Raw genomic sequence first — 15,758 nt, 5'->3', positions numbered from 1 at the left:
TCTTGTTCTCTCCAGTACCTCGTTCATTGGGAGGGTTATGGTCCTGAGGAGAGGATGTGGGTCCCAGTGACGGACATTAAGGCCACTCGTCTCATCAGGGCTTTCCATAGGTCCCATCCTGAGAAGGTGGGCTCTGAGTGTCCAGAGTCCACTCGTAGAGGGAGGGGTACTGTCACAACCAGACAGGTGAGAAGCTCTGACAGAAGCCTTTCAGAACCTCCTCCTTGAGTTTTCTTTGTTTTGGTTTCAGTTCCTCATCTCATTAGCCTCTCTCAGCTGTCATGCAGTTGGACTGATTGCTTCCCTTTAAATTCCTCCCCATAATGCAGTAGTGTGCGGCTTATACAACTTCCTGGAGCGTGTGTGCATGCTGTTCCTATATCCCAGTCTTCTGCAAGATAAGTGCTGTATATTTATTAGTGATTTTCTGTTTGCTGGATCTTAGGAGACCCTGACTCCCTCCGTGTCTAGTGTAGGGAGCCGGTGGTCATGTCCCCTCACTATTGTAGGGTCTTCAGGCGTTAGATAGTCGAGGTACGTGGATATGCGACCATCCACCTTTGGGGTGTTCGCATAGGCTGAGCAGTCAGGGAGAGTGTGCCAGGTCTCATGCAGGGGTCTCCCTTTTGTTCCTTAGTTGTGGATCCAGTGAGTCATAGATTATTTTGCATTGTCTTGTTTCCTGTACACCATCCGTGACATTCCGTGTGTCGTAAAAAGATATCAACAGTTTCCCCCATGACTTCTACAGTACCCACCCCTTTAACAATGACCTCCGCAGTGCCAGCCCCTTTAATAATGATTTCCACAGTGCCAGCCCCTTTAACAGTGACCTCCACAGTGGCCACCACTTTAACATTGACCTCCACAGTGCCAGCCCCTTTAACATTGAACTCCACAGTGCCCGCCCCTTTAACAGTGACCTCCACCGTGCCTGCCCCTTTAACAGTGACCTCCACCGTGCCTGCCCCTTTAACAGTGACCTCCACAGTGACCGCCCCTTTAACAGTGCGTGCCCCTTTAACAGTGACCTCCACAGTGCCCATCCTTTTAATATTGACCACCCCTTTAACAGTGACCTTCATAGTGGCTGCCCCTTTAACAGTGACCTTCACAGTGCCCGCCCCTTTAACAGTGACTTCCACAGTGCCCGCCCCTTTAACAGTGACCTCCACAGTGCCCTCTCCTTTAACATTGACCACCCCTTTAACAGTGACTTCCACAGTGCCCGCCCCTTTAACATTGACCACCCCTTCAACAGTGACTTCCACAGCAGATGCCCCTTTAACAGTGACCGCATCTTTAACAGTGAACTGCACAGTGCCTGCCCCTTTTAACAATGTCCACCTCTTTAACAGTGACCTGCACAGTGCCTGCCCCTTTAACAGTAACCTCCACAGTGCCCGACCCTTTAATATTGACCACCCCTTTAACAGTAACCTTCATAGTGGCTGCCCCTTTAACAGTGACTTCCACAGTGCCCGCCCCTTTAACATTGACCAACCCTTTAACAGTGACCTTCATAGTGGCCGCCCCTTTAACAGTGACCTCCACAGTGCCCGCCCCTTTACCATTGACCACCCCTTTAACAGTGACCTTTACAGTGCTCGCCCCTTTAACAGTGACCTCCACAGTGCCCGCCCCTTTAACAGTGACCTCCACAGTACCCTCCCCTTTAACAATGACTTCCGCCCCTTTAACAATGACTTCCGCCCCTTTAAAAGTGACCGCCCCTTTATCAGTGACCTCCACAGTGCCCACCCCTTTAACAGTGACCTCCACAGCAGCTGCTCCTTTAACAGTGACCGCATCTTTAACAGTGACCTGCACATTGCCCGCATCTTTAACAGTGACCTGCACAGTGCCTGCCCCTTTAACAGTGATCTCAACAGTGCCCGCCCTTTTACCAGTGACCTCGACAGTGTCCACCACTTTAACATTGACCACCCCTTTAACAGTGACCTTCATAGTGGCCGCCCCTTTAACAGTGACTTCCACAGTTTCCGCCCCTTTAACAATGACCTCCCCAGTGCCTGCCCCTTTTAACAGTGACCTCTGCATTGCCCGCCCCTTTAACAGTGAACTCCACAGCACCTGTCCGTTTATTAGTGGCCCCAGCCCCCCATGCATGTAGCAGTGTAGTTGTGCTGTCATACGTCATATGACTGAATATTTAAGGACCTGCAAACTGCTACAACCTGTGATCAGTTGCTATCTCAACCTGGAGTAGGACCTGCGAGCTTCTATTGGCTAATAAGGGACATGTGGCCGTGTAATTGGCAGTTCAGATTTAAAGAGGACTATTCACCGATTATTACACTATGAACTAACTATACAGACATGTAGAGCCGCTCCGTTCTCCCGTTATGTCCTCTGGTATCTCCGCTCACTAAGTTATGGTAGGCGGAGATTCCAGTCACTAAGTTATGGTAGGCGGAGTCTGCCCTTGTTCTGCTCTAGCGCTGGCCAATCGCAGCGCAGAGCTCACAGCCTGGGAGGTTATTTTCTCCCAGGCTGTGAGCTCTGCAATGCGATTGGCCAGCGCTACAGAAGAACAAAGGCAGACTCCGCCTACCATAACTTAGTGAACGGAGATACCAGAGGACATAGCAGGAGAACGGAGCAGCGCCCGGGGATAATAGTAAGTGCAGGGAGATCCCCGGGCGCCGCTCTACATGTCTGTATAGTTAGTTCATAGTGTAATAATCGGTGAAAGGTCCTCTTTAAGTGAAAGGCTTGCTGGCTTCTATTGGCTAATGCAGGTCATTTTTGGGGAATATCTCAGGAACTGTATGTCCTAGAGAGCTGAGACCCAGTCTAAAACCTGCCCGGACACCTGATGTACCTGTGTGCCAAATTTGGTGAAGATCGGTCCAGTCGTTTGGTCGCGCATAAAGAACGTCCAGACAGACACAAACTCATTTTTATATATGTCTGTTTTTTATGCGCGACCAAACAACTAGACCAATCGTCACCAAATTTGGCACACAGGTACATGTGTACCATTACGTACCATTCCAGAGCTATTCCCCAAAAAATTACCTGGATTAGCCAACAGAAGCCTGCAAGTCTTTCACTCATATCCCAACTGCTATACACATGGTCACATACACACAGTTTTACTCCAGGTTTCCATAACAACCCAGCCATTTTTCTTCACTGCTGTAGGTCAGCTTTAAGCTAGGGCTACACGACATGTGTTGCGCGACATTAAGTTATTTAACATACCGCACAACTGCACTGCACCAATGTCGCGCAACATTTTTTATAATGATAGTCTATGGTGTTGCACTGCGACATGCTGCGACGCGACAGTCGCAGAAAAATCCATGTTGAATGGATTTTTTGCGACTGTCTTGTCGCAGTGCAACACCATAGACTATCATTATAAAAATTGTCGTGCGACACATGTCGTCCTGTAGCCCTAGCCTTAAAGGGGCAGGGAGCTGTGGAGGTCACTGTTAAGGGGGCAGGGGCCACTATTAAAGGGGCAGCTGCTGTGGAGGTCACTGTTAAGGGGGCAGGCCCCTGAGGAGGTCACTGTCAAGGGAGTGGGGGGCTGTGAAACTCACTGTTAAAGGGGCAGGCTGCTGTGAAGGTCCCATTTTAAGCAGGTGTGGCACTGTGGGGGGGGGGGTCAGTGTTAAGGGGTGGGGGCTGTTGAGTTCACTGTTAGAGTCCATTCACACATCCGTGTGTGTTTTGCGGATCCACGGATACGCAAAACACGGACACCGGCAATGTGCGTTCCGCATTTTGCGGACCGCACATTGCCGGCACTATAATAGAAAATGCCTAATCTTGTCTTGCGGACAAGAATATGACATGTTCTATTTTTTTCGGGAACGGAATTGCGGACCCAGAAGTGCGGATGCGCATTTCAGGATCCGGGCAGCACATCGTGTGGCCCCATAGAAATGAATGGGTCCGCAATTCCGTTCCACAAAATGCGAAACAGAATTGCGGACGTGTGAATGGAGCCTTAAGGGGGCAGGGTGCTGTATAGAGGTCACTGTTATGGGGGATACTGTCGATATCTTTTAACGACACACACAAACATTAAATGAAATATACCCGTGTGAAGCCGGGTCCTTCTGCTAGTATATATATATATATATATATATATATATATCTTATAGTAACTTGCATTTCTTAAAGTTGCCTGTGAATTTTAGGGGCCTGTTTTTAAGCCTGTGATGAAAGACGACACATAAAGAATGCCTCCTTTCTGCATGCCATGTAGAGTGTCATCTTAGAAGACAGAATGCTTACAGCAATTTTTGGAATCCTCTTAGCTTCCAATGGAATGCATGGAATGTATCCTAAAACAACCAGAATACAATTTTTATATTTTTTTTTTATTCAGACACTGTATAAGCTTTCATTAACTGTTAGTTCTCAGTAGCCCAGGGCAATGAAATGATCTAGAGTGACGTAGAACACTTTCTAGCTGTCTCCTCCATCAGTGTAATTCTTGCTTGGGCCTACCGCAGCCATATTACTGGTAGCTTATGAAGTTTCCGATTTCTCTGTGTCAGCCTTAACATCTCAGCTGTCCTGTCACCTCTACACTTGTCACTCCTCCTCATTCAAGGAGCAGTTTATCGTTATGCCATCAGTGAGGAATGAACTAGTGATCTCTGTCCCAGATCTTTGCCTGAGTTCTTCTGAAGATTAAGCTATTTAGTGGATTTATACCTAAGAGCCTCAGGTAAGAAACATTACAGAAGTGTATTCTAGACTCCACTGAAATGGTTTCACTTCTATACTTCAGGTAGTCTTCGGGGATCTCTAATATAGATTTGTTAAATGTGTGTGTGTGTGTATATATATATATATATATATATATATATACATACATATATATATATATATATACACACACACACACACGTTTTTGTTCCGATTGCTAGCTAATATTGATGGATTCCATTGATTTGGTGTGAATCTTTACAGAATAAGGTATTTTTGGAACAGGTTGACTGATCCAAGATGTCCCATCAGGAAAACAAAGGACAGACGGGTTAAATATTAACCTGGCCAATATTTTGCTTCCCCTAGATAACAAGTGGTGTTAGGATTGCCTGTCTCTGTTATCACCCTCCCACATGGAAATATGGACATCAGATCTGCAGATGTATGAGTTATCTGGTGAATAAGTCAATGTTAATGTAAGGGATGTATCCTAAGTGTCATATTTGGAGTCAGTAGAATTGACTTCTGCCTTTCTGAGGGTTTTGTCTTTCTCTGGATCGATACTGCAGGAAAATTAGTTTTAAATTGTATTATATATCCTCATTTACTCTAAGTGCTGTCGCATACCTATGTGGTTGAGTGACTTTAGTGCCTTGGTATGTGCTGCTCAGTGTGTTAGCTTGGTGTATGAAGACCCATAAATGAAAGAGTCCCCAATACCGGACAACTACTGATTGTAATGTTTCCACGAAATTATATTGTCACATGGAAAGTGCATGATATTTTAGGTAAAATAATATGTTTTGAACTGTATATTGGGAGGCGTTTGCCGGGTATTCATTCCTTTTGAAATAGAAAATAAAGAAATAGAAAATCCTTTTGAGGTTTTCTTATGACATCAAAGACCTGCATTGTGAGATATGGGTAGACATGACGGATTCGTTAGTAGGAAAATGTAGGAAGAACTTAAGAAAATAATACTGTTCCTAAGCTATGGATAAGTACTTCGTGTTTGCATTTTGGACACAGGCCACATTGTCTACCATTGAAAAGCAGTTTTTTTCATTGCACATGCAGTGAGTGGCCTGGAATAGCGGTATGATCCAATGTTAGCCCTGCCCATTAAGAGGGTGCGATGGTTAGGAAGTGCTGATTGGGCTTAGGCAACTTTTACTTTTATGATCTGTCACCACTTCCCCTCGCTCTGCACGTCTATACTATTTTTATGAGAGAAATGAATAACTTTACAGGTTTCAGTGTTATGAGGGCAGATAGACCATTAGTTATTGTTTTTTCTAATTTTTTGATTGTGACGTTACTTTTGAAAATATGTGAAGAAACGAACAGAGCAAAGAACAGCGAGCATAATGGTATATTTTGAAAAGGTTTTCCAGGATAAAATCTTTTTTTTTTTTTTTTAAAAGTAAAAACTAGATCCATAGCTTTAGACAGATTGTTTATGGTATTACAGCACGGCTTTATTTACATATCAGCAACATATTCTGCAGCACTTTACAACTAGAGGAGTGATATACAAGCAAAATCATACATTACACAGCAACAAACAAGTCAACAAATAAAACGAGGCTAAAAAAAACTACATAAAAATGTTATGTGTAAATCCAGCTCAAGGCTCTGTGCTCATGGCAGAGCTTTGGGGGATTTGTAATCTCCCTATGCCCGTTTTCTTGTGGAAAATAGGCACAAAACCCGTGTTTGGGACTTTTTAAACCCAATTGTGACAAAATTTGGTCACAAGTGGTGTTTTTACACCACCCCCGCCACTTTCTGAGAAGGGGGCATGTCGAGGGCAGGGCCAGCAAGGCTGTCACATTTATCTTCTTTTTCGCCTTTTTTTTGGTTTAAATGATGTCAGGCAGCCAGGGAGACAGACGCATTATCATCGGAAGCATGTCACCACGCGAAGACGTGTCTCTTATTCTCCCATGGGGTCTCTGGCCCTCCGGCGGGACATCCCTCACTCCTTGCTGGCCATGAGGGGCGGGGTGTCGCTTCCGGAGAGCGAAACTAGTAAAGGTTCGTGCTTTACGCGTGCGCGTTACTTGCTGCTGCTGGGAGACGGGATGCCGTCACTCCTGGTGCTGGTCAGGGGTCCCAGGACACCGGAACCCCTAGCATCAGCTGTTGCCAGGGAACCTCTGTTGTCATGTCTCCTGACTTAGACATGTGGTGGGAGGTTCCCTCCTCTGCGCACACTGAGCCCTCACCTGTGCTTACCTGGGCTGAGGGTGGAGATTGGGTGTGACCTCAGCAGTGTCAGGTGATCTGTGGAGGGATATTTAAACCTGGTCTTTTTCCCCACTCACTGCTGATTATTCAGTTACTTCCCAGGCTCTGGCTCTGAAGCTATCTGGTAAGTGGTTTCTCTGGTTATTGACTCTGGCTTTGGTTTTGGTTGTCTTCTGGTTCTTGTGCCCTGGCTTACGTTTACTGACCATTCTCGTGTTTGCCTATTCACCAGTGCATAGTGTCACGTTTTTTTTCCCCCAAATGCGGCCGGTGTGCCCAGCCACCAGTTGTCCTGCCATTTGACACCTGGGAAAGGCTCTGCCAAAGTTCCCCTTCCTGCTGGAGGCGGATGAAGAGTACCCCGGCCCTCAAGGGAGTCCAGAGTGTGACGGCTTGCGCAAAGTGTGTCCGGTACACCTTGTTAGCTGGCCGTCAGTTTGGCTTTATTATTTCATTAGCATTACAACTGAGATCTAAGACCACTCAGGTGCACAGCCTGCTGGAGTATGCACCTAATTTATGATGAGCCATGCGAGGGGACATCAAGACTTGGGGTAGCACATGCCAGTCTTGATAAGTCTACTCCCTTTTTGCACAAAGAATGCATGGACACACACAAAATCCCTGTAATTCTATACTATGTAGGCAGTGTTCTTTCACTGGAATCTATACTTCTAGGGTACAATACCTCCATTATATGACATGTTCCAATTTCTTTTCATATATATAAATTTTTTCTTTTTTAATGCCTAAACTTTATTTTTGAGTTATTGATGCAAAAATGTTTGTAAATTCTTGGTTCAGTTCTAACACATGTGAATACCGATGATGAGGAATGTATTAGAACACGCCTCAAAGGCTAAAAAAGGAACTTTTGGGAATTCTTCCCATGGTTTGAATGCTCAGATGCACCTGTTATTTCAGAGTAAGACAAGCATCTCTACAATAATAGATGCTTCCATCTGCAACGGAGCAGATTTTAGTTTCGCTTTTTTCCCTAGCACTTACATTGCCATTTTGCATTAACGGTCAACTGCAGCCCCAGCAGTAGCTTGGATTTAGTGGTGGTCCCAGCATCCAAACCCCCCACTGATACGACACATCATATAACATGTATATATTTTTCAATAAACCTTTTAAATTGGTGTGATTATGTATTCCTTAATGATTTTAGAAATTAAGGGTATAGTTACAGTCATCATAGGTGGCAGTTTACATATTGGACACATCCAATACAAACCACAAGTTTTCCAAACAAACACTATTCAATATATTTGTGCAGGGTCACTGAATAAACATTTTTTGGAGCTCTTACAAAATGTTGTAAATGTTGCTTTTGTGCAATTTACATTAAGTTTCCTGATACCCTGAAGTCTGGGGCCACATGTTGAGGTGTGATGTAAGTTTGTAGTATAAATATCATCTTCCTATTTTATCCTATATGTGTGTAAGTTGGTACATTAAAATATGTTTGTACAATGCAGTTTGTTCCACCACGAACTGTATATGTGGCTAAAGAGAACCTGTCACCATGAGATGCAGTACAGCAGGAGGAGCCGAACAGATTCATATGTAGATCCAGTAAAACTCGTCATTTTATACGTTTAATTCTCTGCTCTTTCTGAGCTCAGGATGGCCCATTCAAGTATCAGCAGTGACTGATAGCACTCTCAGTGTAAGGATCTTATTAGACAGGCAGATATTTTCTCACTAACGAGCAGTGATTGCCAATTTTGCAAGTCATTTGTGTTCAGAAGTCGTTCAGTTACAAGAAATAATCACTAAATATTTTGTACAGTTTGCCCGTCATTTACAATTGTTGCTCGTTCGCCCCCTAGAGCATTCACAATGCTAACGACTGGCAGATCTCTCATTAGACAAGGGCGTGTGGTGGCGACGAACTATAGTCTTTCAGTCAGGCAGATTTGTCCAAGCCACAAAAACAAATTATTTATCATGTGTCATTTGCTTCCTGCACGCTATTACATGCGACTTTCTGATATTAGAATACAAGTGACAATTGTGCTGTCTAATGGGCTCTTAAAGGGAAAATTAATTGTTCAAATCAATATTTTATGTTCACCATATTTTTTAAGAATTTTGGGTGGTTATTTTTCATTTTCCATGTCAATATGTATATTTAAACAAAAACCATAAAATCCTACCGTTTTCGTGCTGGCCACGAAGTCTAATAATAGGTCCCACTTCTTGGTCTGTGCGTATCACTTTACTGCAGTTATCATCTTATCATTACAGGCAGGATTAGAATGAGAGATATCACCTCTATATGCAGATAACACAGGATCCACCATTCACAATAGGTGATATCACAGCTTATCTACTTAGTCTGTAGAGAAGTGAGGAACCGCACTCTGTTCAAGTAGTATCACCGGTGCCGATCAAGGGCTTATTAGGCCGTATCCAAGTGATAAAAATTTGAGGCACTCAGTCTGGAAGTTTTGCAATTCAAATGTAATTTTTATTTTTTCATTTTTCTGCATCATCCATATGCCCGTGGTAAATTAAGGAAAAACAGATTATTTCTGACCAGACGTTTCGGTCACGGTGGACCTTCATCAGTGGTCATATTATCTGGAACAGTATTAAATTCATATTTAAAGTGTTTTTATATGGATGGCAGAGCATTAAGTCACATAAATAATAATATAACATAACAAGACAAATAATTTACAAGCAAAATTTTATAAAGTTATAGCAGCAGAGTGGATAGGCGTCCAGGGGTTGGTAGAGACGTATACGTATAAATTCATGGAAAAATTCATATATTCATAGTAGTCGAATGTAGTTTGTCAAACATGATTATTTGGATGTGAACCAGAGGAATTATAATGGGGGGCAAATGATAGCCTATTTTTTCAGTATGTTTTTTCAGTATGTTGTTTTTTCTGGGACATCCTCCCAACATGCTTCTCCACATTGGATATAAATACTATGTTCGATTAACCGTCTATGCAAATTGCACAAGCATCCATGGGCTTGGAACTAAATATACGCAGTTTGAGCAAGCAAATCTCCACGAATATTGCCACATCTGACACAGATGAGATGCTTTTTAGTGCAATTAACATAGATGATACAACAACGATCTGTATAATCATGTTTCAAATTCCCATAGAATCATGTTTTTTTTCCCCTCTTTCATCATTTGCCCCCCATTATAATTCCTCTGGTTCACATCCAAATAATCATGTTTGACAAACTACATTCGACTACTATGAATATATGAATTTTTCCATGAATTTATACGTATACGTCTCTACCAACCCCTGGACGCCTATCCACTCTGCTGCTATAACTTTATAAAATTTTGCTTGTAAATTATTTATTGTCTTGTTATGTTATATTATTATTTTTGTGACTTCATGCTCTGCCATCCATATAAAAACACTTTAAATATGTATTTAATACTGTTCCAGATAATATGACCACTGATGAACGTCCACCGTGACTGAAACGTCTGGTCAGAAATAATCTGTTATTCCTTAATTTACCACGGGCATATGGATGATGCAGAAAACATGAAAAAATAAAAAATACATTTGAATTGCAAAACTTCCAGACTGAGTGCCTCAAATTTTTATAGCTTATCTACTTACTCCTGACCTCTGTACAGATCACAGAGCATGAGTAGAAAACTCTTCCATGGAAGTCATTGAGGTCTATTACTGTCCTTTGTATCTGGCCCATGTGGCTGCTGTAGAGGGTAGCCTCCATAATCATGTTCAGGAAACAGAATAAATAAGTCTGCAATTAGAGAATAAAAATAGATTAGAAAAAACGTTTAAACCGGCAGAAAAAAATTCGGTGACACAGCCACTTTAATTCTGTATTCAGAAAGAGTGGTCAGTCACTGCTAAGACAGCCCTATGTATGGCTCAGATTGCACTGCATTTCATGTTGACCGGTCTTCTTTAAAGTCTGATGAGCTGATTTTCACTACTTTTTCCTTACGTTAAAATATGGCCAGTGATATATGCTGGAAAATCAAAACGAGGTTTGGTGTACGATTTTAGTTGCAGAGGACTAATGTTACCAGCTAACACTTTTTATATCCAACCTGCAGCTCCTCTGAGCTGTAAATACAAAATTTGCAGTGCTAGTATAGATACTGTGTTCGTTGTTCGAGACGCATCTGACAAAACCAACTTAAAGGCTCATTCAGATGAGAGAAGTTCACATCTGTATGTTGTCTGAGCACACGGACTGAACACTGGCACTTTAAAGTCAGGGGGCCAATTCATGTGAGAAGTTTTCATCGCGGACCATGCATACAGAGAAATTTGCAGCATGGACTTTTTTTTGAACCAGGTTCTGTGAGGCTATACTGCACGGAAACTGTAGGACATCTATAACAGTTGTGTCCAGCTCTCGGCCTAAAATAGTTGGCCAAATTAGCTTAGCTGCCCATAGCAACCAATCGGATTGATCCTTTCATTTTCCAAACACAAGAAAAATTCAACATGCTGCATTTTTTTGAAAAGCATCTCCTAAACAACAAAAACTCCTGACTTTCATATTTCTCAAAGACCTTCAGCTAACCTCTGGAGCTGACATTTTTACCGCAGAAAAATGCACCTAAAAATGCAGAAGTGCAGAAAAACATCACTAAAAACTTATGTGTTAATCCACCCTCAAGTCAGAAGTTTTTCAATTCTCCAGTCAGCCTAGTATTGGAAGCGTTGTGATGAAGTGGTAGTGGATGGCAATAACAGAATGGGATGTTTGAGGTATGTATTAACTCAAGTGCTTTCACAATACAGATGTACTGCATTGTTTTATATAACGTGGTTCTCCATCACATTACTACTTAAATCAAAAGTATAAACTGCAATCCATATTAAGAAAAGATTGTGTGGATTGTGTGAACACCCTCCTTTCTATGAGGAATCATTTGTTATCCTATCCATGACCCAGTTTCCTCTTGATTGTTGAATTGGCCATGTCTATCCAAAAGTATTGCTTACCTATGCTCACGTGTTACATTTTACAGACCATTTTCCATAGCACTTATCTTTCTTAAGGCCTGATGCACACGAATGGGTCACTTGAATGGATTTGCAATCTGGAAGATACAGTATAAAGATGAGTGAAGTTGACGAAGTGGAAATCGATCCAAATTTCAGGAAAAATTTGATTCGCACCGAATCTGAATTTCCTCACGCTTCGTGGGAAATGAATCAAATTTTTTCCTAAAATGGCTGATGCACGTGTCAGGACATGGAGCAAGGAACTCTGGGAAGGCGGGATCACCCATAATGCCATGCATGCAGCCAATCAGCAGCCAGCCAGCCCTGTGATGTCACAGCCCTATAAATAGGCTCAGCCATCTTGGATTCTGCCATTTACCAGTGTACTTAGTGCAGGGAGAGACATCAGCCGGCGCTAGGGACAGTGCTAGAAAAAACTTAATTGTGCGAAAAAACGATTTACAAGTTCAGGGAAAGATTATTCAAGGTGTAGGGAAAGGATAGGGAGGAATCATTCCACAGCATTTATGTTGAACAGGGTTCAGTAGTGGAGGTTACAGCCTGGGTAATAGGAACAATCCTATTCCACCTTGCTGCACTGACTGGGGATCCAAATTGCCATTATACAGCTCTGTAATTCCAGCAAACCGTTCTTGTTATTAGGGCGCAAGTGCTGTTTGATACAGCCATTAACAGGGTTTATTACAAGGAAATATTTCTACCTCTTATTTGCCCTTGTGCTGTGCAGTTATATGTTCTAAAGCATTTTTTTGCTTGTATTAGAGGGGGGGAAAGGGCTTATTAGCCGTTGTGTGGTGAAGTGCGAAAATTATAGCCTTTTTTTGGTGTGTATTACTGGCAGTTATACGTTCTAAAGCCCCTTTTTTGCGTGTATAAGTGGAAAAAAATAAGGGCCTATTTGCTGTTTAATGATGCAGTTATATGTTCTAAAGCCCTTTTTGGTGTGTATTAGTGGCACAAAAAAAGTATTTGCCGTTGTGTGGTGAAGTGAGAAAATTGCAGACTTTTTTGGGGTGTTTTAATTTCCTCTATTTATTTGATCTAACAGTATGTCAGACAGAGAAGTGACAGGCCCTGCACATGGGAGTGGCAGAGGCCTAAATGTTTCTGGTGCAGGCACAGGTCACAGCAGAGTAAGGGGCTGTGTCAGCAGGAGTCACATCGAGAGGCCTGAGCTCCCGGTGTCATCTAGCGGTCGTGTCTTGACCAGCAACCCAGCAGTTCTTGAATGGTTAACTCGGTCATCTCTGTTTTGGATCCACTACAGTTTTTTTTGGGCATTAGCAATACTGATGGATTACTGACCGAGTGAAGGCGGATGCTCAACAGACGGGATCCGTTTCTTGGGGGTTATTCTGACGGATCAGAGGAAGGGCAAAATAATCAGTGACGTCAACACAAACCTACTGCTGACACCCTCTCCACTTTGTCGGGGGGGCTCTACTTGTATAAGCGTTTAATAGAACAGGTTCTGTAGACATCTATGTGGAATCGGCTGACGACGGTGTAAAAAGAGTGCTGTTCTTCTTGGTGCTAACATCGACCTGTAAGGCTGAGTTCACGCTTGAGTTATTTGGTCAGTTTTGGCCCCATGACTGCCCAAATAAGTGAAGTGTACAGTGATTCTAAGTGCGACGCCTGTCATCTGCATGTCATACTGACTCACAGAATTATTTCACTACCACAGCAGACTCCCTATGCGTGTTACTGCAAGGCACAGTGTTCTACACCCCTATAAAGGCTCTCTGCAGCCCGGAAATAGCCGTTTTTTAATGTGATTTGCCGCGAATAAATTCGGATCGAACCAAATTTTTTCCAAAAATTCGGCGAACCGGCCGAATCAAATTTTAAAAAAATCAGCTCATCTCTAATACGGTACAGTGTGGAACGGAGGCACGGATCTGAAGCACTACGGAGTGCTTCCCTGGGTTTTCTGTTTGTGCCTCTGCACTATTTTTTTGCAGTGCAAACCCCATTCAGATGAGTTGGTCCGCAGATGGTGGGCACACTGTCGGTGCCTGTGCATTGCAGACTGCAATGCCACTGTGTTCACTGTGTACAATAATTTTTTTTTATTTTTTTATTAGAAGGGTCCTCATAAAAGCTGATCAGTGTGCCCCACTGTTGAGACTCCTAGGGATCATCAGCTGTAAGCTATGGAGGAACGGGGCAGCATTGATCATCCTTCCATGCAACACAACTGCAGACTAAATGAAACATGACATGGTGTCCATTGAAATCCATGGACTTTGTTGTGCAAGACTTGACAGGTCCTCCAAAAAGAGAAGTTCACTTTGTAGCCGTGCTCTGTTCTTGCTAGTTTATTCAGTTCCAGAATTAAAGAATCCCCAACTATCAATTCAAAATGCCCTAAATACGGTCTTTGAAAAGTAGGTTTCAAAAACAGACCTTAGACCCAGGGTGAAGGCCATAGGATGGTCTTTTCTTGTGTGTCGATGGTGAGAGCTTGCAATCGTCATCAGCAATGCTGGTTGTGATATGAATTAATACAAAGTCCCTTAGTTATCTATCACATTGGATTGTCATCTGTTAAGGGTACTTTCACACTAGCGTTAGAAGAATCCGGCAGGCAGTTCCGTTGCCGGAACTGTCTGCCAGATCCGGAAATCCATATGCAAACGGATATCATTTGTTTGCGGATCCGTCTGACAAATGCATTGCAATACCGGATCCATCTATCCGGTGTCATCTGGAAAAAACGGATCCAGTATTTATCTTTTTCACAAATTTAAAGGTCTGCGCATGTGCAGACCGGGAAACAGGATCCGTTTTTCTGGAACACTTGGTATCGGATCTGGCATTAATACATGTCAATGGAAATTAATGCCGGTAAGTGTTCCGGAATTTTGGCCGGAGAAAATACCGCAGCATGCTGTGGTATTTTCTCATGTCAAATACCGTAAAAGGGACTGAACTGAAGACACCCTGATGCATACTGAACGGATTGCTTTCCATTCAGAATGCGTTTTTTTCCGGTATTGAGCCCCTATGACGGAACTCGATACCGGAAAACTTTAACGCTAGTGTGAAAGTAGCCTAAGTTCAGTAAGGGTTGCCTTTAAATGTGGTGGAAAAATCTACCAGAAAATATGCAGGTACAGGGGGAAGGCTTCACACTGTGTATTTTATGGCATAGTTTACCATGTGAAGGCACCCTAACAGTGCAAGCTTTCTGTTTATTGTGTCATTTTACAGTCAGATTATGAAATTGCTATATATTTGTCTGCAGAAAATGTAGCTTCTTCCTCTACAAAAGCATAAAGTGGTGTATGCTGTGTATGTGTGATGGGTTAATAAAGACTACATTAACTTAAAGGAATTGTCTGTTTTTAAATTGTTTCTATATGCTGTGGATAAATAACCTGAAGCTCTACTGCAGAGCTGCAGTGGGTTAATGGCGCTGTGTAAATGGTGTAGGCACTGTACAGCTGTTATCAGTCATCAAACATGGTTTTTAATATCTCTGGGTCTCCTGTTACACAGACATCCAAAATAGTCTGTCCCTATAATCCTGAGTGGGAGCAGTGTGTGGAGTTAATGATATCTGTGCCTGATTTTCACCTCTAGTATGATTTATGCTGGACTTGTTCCATTGTGTACAAGACTGCGTATTAATCAGGACATTACATGCATAACTCAGAACAGATTTTTTTTAAATGTAAGGTTTTTTTAATTAAATACTTGACGTTTGTGTCGCTTTTGGGAAGGAGCTGATATTGAGAAGCCATAAGCTGCTTTATATCATCATCTAGTGTTGTCGATATTTATGTATGACATACATGT

The 15,758-nt window shown here is 42.7% G+C and overlaps 1 protein-coding gene across 1 annotated transcript in view; it reads left to right on the top strand.

The window, feature by feature from the left end:
• The first annotated feature begins 4,583 nt into the window (after positions 1-4,583).
• The window catches only part of STAC3 (SH3 and cysteine rich domain 3), a 149,665-nt gene continuing 138,490 nt past the window's right edge, over positions 4,584-15,758 (top strand). The window contains exon 1 of the mRNA XM_040425721.1: positions 4,584-4,711. The gene's annotated coding sequence lies outside the window, so the exon portion shown is untranslated. The remainder of the gene's footprint in view (positions 4,712-15,758) is intronic.

This window comes from Bufo bufo, chromosome 3 (assembly GCF_905171765.1).
Source record: "Bufo bufo chromosome 3, aBufBuf1.1, whole genome shotgun sequence".
In the NCBI taxonomy this organism is placed as follows: Eukaryota; Metazoa; Chordata; class Amphibia; order Anura; family Bufonidae; genus Bufo; species Bufo bufo.
Note: the sequence above shows the minus strand (reverse complement) of the source record. Positions and strands in the feature narration are given on the sequence as shown.